Source organism: Poecilia latipinna, unplaced genomic scaffold, assembly GCF_001443285.1.
Source record: "Poecilia latipinna isolate Pla-1442-1.1 unplaced genomic scaffold, P_latipinna-1.0 Scaffold145, whole genome shotgun sequence".
In the NCBI taxonomy this organism is placed as follows: Eukaryota; Metazoa; Chordata; class Actinopteri; order Cyprinodontiformes; family Poeciliidae; genus Poecilia; species Poecilia latipinna.
The window spans coordinates 114,155-118,988 of NW_015112761.1; positions in this window are offsets into that span (position 1 = coordinate 114,155).

The following is a 4,834-nucleotide window of genomic DNA, read 5'->3' on the forward strand; positions in this document are numbered from 1 at the left end:
CTTTCTTTCTTTCTTTCTTTCTTTCTTTCTTTCTTTCTTTCTTTCTTTCTTTCTTTCTTTCTTTCTTTCTTTCTTTCTTTCTTTCTTTCTTTCTTTGCTGTTTTCTCTTTCACTTGCTTTCTCTCTTTCTTTCTTTTCTTTTTTCTGCTCTTGCTGGAGGGGAAATTAACCAGATGCATTTCCACATCCTTCACGTTTAAACAGAAAACATCTGTTATTATCGTTAATAGAGGATTAGAAAACCAATTCTTGAAGGTTTAATGTCACTTTGACATTAACTCAGTGTTTTAGATAGATCCTGTAATAAAATATAATTTATAGACATGACAAAATGCTACAAAAGGGAGAAGAATAAATACTTTTTAAGGCACTGAATATATTTACTGGGGTTGTTTCCTGCAAAAACAGAGCAGAATATTGTTTAAAAATATGTAAATATTAGAGATAGTGACAAATGTTGAGGAGCAGCCTTGATCATTCACAGTGAAATAATCTGTATTCTGCTTGTATCGCTGCTCGGCTGCAGCACTGTAAATAATCCTTTCAAAAAGCCTCTTAGTGTCGTTGTGCTCAGACATTCATCATCAACGCAGCGGTGAACTGCAGCTCTCAGGCACTTCCTGCTGCAGGAAAACCTCCAGGAAAACTGATGAAGAGTCCTCTTCATCTTCAAAGAAAACACTGACAGTAAAAGCAACTGGAGATTTTTAATTGATGAAATAATTGAGATCTAACACAAATTAGCAACAGGAAAACCAGAACTAATGATGGGGGAATTATAAACGTAAATAAATACGAATTTAACCAGACAGTTTTCCAACAAACAAAATGAGGATGGTAAATAAACTCACTTATTACCAAAATATTGAATATTTATCAATAATTGGAGGTAAATCTTTTTCAACCAGTGAGACTTTGAGTCTCACTTTTCAGATTCATTTAAGTTCAGATATTGACAAATGGGGTAAAACTACAAAACAAGCATTCAGATGAATGTTTGATATTTAAGACATTATTTTTTAATCATTACAAAAAGATGGAAACTGATGTAAATATGTTGTGTTTCACGTTCACCAAACTGCATTTGTTGGTATTTACAATAATTTATTTGGTATTTCAGCTCAGACTCACTGATCAAGAGGAGCATTCAGCTCTGCTCAGAGGTTTATAATTAACAACAATAATTAACTTATTTATTTGATCTGTTATTTCTTGAACAGTTTGTATTTTTATTGTCTGAAGCTTTGATTCATCTGGGATAATTAAAATTTTTTTTAAGAGAAAAAAAGAAATCTTCTTATGAAACTTTCTCTTATTTTTTTGCTCATATTTCACCGGTTTTGTTATTTGCTTTGTTGCTGCTTCTGTAATTTTTTGTTTATTTTATCAAAACACATCTCTCTGGTAAATGAGATCTTTGATGTCAATGAGACAGAAAGGCCAAATATAAATAAATAAATAAATAAATAAATAAATAAATATCAAACTATTATCCTGAATGAGTAAAAATTATTTAATATTGCACATTTCACCAAGGTTTAGACTAAGCAAAGCTGTCAAAACTTAAATTTGGATTTGTCCACAAACATGTTTAACCATGAAACAAAATTTAAAAGGAAAAAGCCATAGACCAAAACTCAAAGACAGATTTGCTTGATTTACTATTATTTGCACATAGAGCTAATAGTACGTGCAGAAAATACTTTATTATGTGTGGACACAGAGATTAATTGTACATTTGTTGAGATATTATCTGTATTTTGACTGTTTAGATTGAATGAATTGAAAATATGCAAATTCATCTGAAAATGTTAAACACTGGGTCATACACTGAAAAAACAGAAAATCACAAAATCTTACCAAATATTTTTGTCTAGTTTGTAGAATAAGTATCTTAATACACCAGCAATAAGACAAAACTAACTTAAAATTGACTTATCAGCAAGATATAGGAGTTTATTTTAAATCAATATTTCCTTAGTATTGATTTTAAAATATTACTTTCAATGGCAGATTTTTTAACTGACATGAGAGAAATGTCTTGTTGCTTGGAGTAAATATTTCCTTAATATTGATTAAAAGTTATAAATAAGACACTTTTCTCATATTCTAACTTATAATAAGGGAGGAAGTATTTAATAAAAACCAGCTCATATTTCTTGCTGAGAAGTTACTTGTTAGTTAGTTTTGTTTTATTTCAAGTGTTTAAGATGTTTACTCTAGAAAGTGGACCAAATAGTTGGTAAGATTTTTCGGTAACACTTTATTTGAAGGGGGGTGAATAAGACTGACATGACACTGTCATAAACACCACATAACACATGTCATGAACATGAATAAGTCTTCATGAATATTTATGACTGTTGTCATAAATACTGTTATAAATTTGTTATAAAAGTATTACTGATTTCACTTTAAAAATTAGGTAACTCTATGTTATTAAATGTAAAGTTTAAACAGTAATGATTTCTTGGTTAATGTCAAATTGTCATAGCAAAGACATTTTGAATAATGTCAACTGTGTATTAAAAGTGTCATAATTTACCGAATGACGCTTTATGACAACAATCATAAATATTCATGAAGGCTTATTGATGTTCATGACAGGTGTTATGTCATGTTTATGAAAATGTCACGACAGTCTTATTCACCCCCCTTCAAATAAAGTGTTACCGATTTTTCTTTGTATCAGAGACTGAAAACATAACACTGTCATCAGAACAATAATAAAAACCTGATATGTGTTTTTATTTTTGTTTTAGTGGACGTCTGGTGTTAACGGGGATTAGAGATTATCGCTTTGTGCTAATAGACAAATGTGTCTCCTGCTTTCTCTGCTGCATCGTCGTTTTCTTTTATAAGTATCACAAAAGCTCAGACTTTGAACGACAGCAACAAGCAATGCAGAAGTTAATATTTGTCCAAATCTGTCCCTGTACAGAGAAAACCAAGTGAGCCAATAAAGTTACACAATTCACTGATAACACAAGAATATGGAAGAAAAAGAGAAGCAGTAAAAGAGATTACATAATCTAAACACAAAGGTTTAAAGTCTCTGATCGTGAAGATTCAATTATTTATGATATCTGATAAAACTCTACCATGAGTTACAAAGCTGTGAATCTTTGAAAATAAAGTTTAGCACAACTCCTCTTTTGCTTTGCAGGTCTAGATATGAAGGACATTTTAGCTGAGTAGAGATGATTACTGCTAATGTTATAAACTCACAGTAGGTTTGGCATTTACTGTGCATTAAGTCTGTTAGAAACTCCATTCAGAAAATCAAATTTTACCAAACTGACACAAAGTCAGCCTGGAAAAAACAGTAAAAAACAACTTTCCCTTTAATGTTTGTTAGCTTTTTATAAGAAAAGCAGCAGATACATTTTATTATTGGCACAAACGTTTTTGTTTTATGTTTATGCTGCAGGAGAGAGCTACACTGTAAAAAAAAGATCAACTAAAAAAAGATAAATTGTGTAAAAAAAGATCAAATAAAAAAAGATAAATTGTGTAATTTATGTTCAAATACTGAGCAACTGTGGTTAACAGAGTTTTGCTATAGTAAAAATGGACGTGATGTAACATTTTTTACATATTTATATATTTTTTAACTTTTTGGCAGCCATCACTTTAACAGCTCAGAACTGTAAAAAATACTTTAAATTTTCTGTTTTTGGAGTTACGGCATCTCAATGTATTTTCTATAATGATTTGGATTTTACAATCTGTTGGTACATTAAAAAAAAGATTTTCTACATTTTGATGAATAAATTTATGTTTTTTGTCGAAGAGTGATGGCATAATTAATTTGTTTCCAAAAAATTTGGAGCAACGATGATCTGTAGTTGTGTCATCAGCTTTAGTTGAGGGAAGAAGCCGTGTTTGAGCTAAATGATTTTAAATTTAAACAATAATGAAAGAAAACAGTAAAATAAAAATAGTAAAGGTTAGTCATTCGGAAATAGTGTAATAATGTATTTTGGCCTGTTTAAAATTTGTGTTTTTAGCTGAAAGTAATGGGAAACAATTCACCTTGAAAAACCGTAAGGTGGTCAGAACTGTGGGAACAAAATGGATTTAACTATTTAAAGGTATGAAAGCTTTACAAAAGCTTTCATACCTTTTATAAAGGCATGAAAGCTACTTTTGAATCTCAAGGAATACAAAAATAAAAAGATTGCAATATTAGAATGGAAAAAAACATGAAGAAAAAGTCAGATGTTGTTGGCAGAACAAGACAAATGAAGTTTTGTGTTATTAAGTGATTGATTGAGAATATATGATATTAAACAAATGATATTTAATATTTATTAGCTCTGACAGAAAACATGAGCTGCTTGTTCAACACAGAAACTAAAACATTTCCTTTTTTACCCCTAATATTTTAATAAACTAATATAGATATTGTACAAACATTAATTATAGTTACAGATTGTCACAGTTTCTGCAGGTTAATTATAACCTACTTTCAACCTTCTGACTTTAATAGCAGCTTTTATTGCTTCCCTACTTGACACTTACTGAAATAACATATTCTGCATGTTGCTGATATTATATGTTATTTCTGTGCAGAACTTGAGATGCAAATTACTGACAGCAAAAAAGCATCAAGCAGCCAGTATGCTCCTTGCTGAACACATTTTATGAGTAAAAACAGAGAAAATTGTCCAAATTAACACCAGATGAGTTATTTTGTTGGTTTGAATTAACTACATGAATACATGGAACAGCAATAAAGGTCTTCTTGAGGACTAAATGTTTTTATATCCTATTTGCCTTGAAGGTGAAAAACCAGAAATGAATGAAAAAGTTAACAAATTTAAAATTTAGT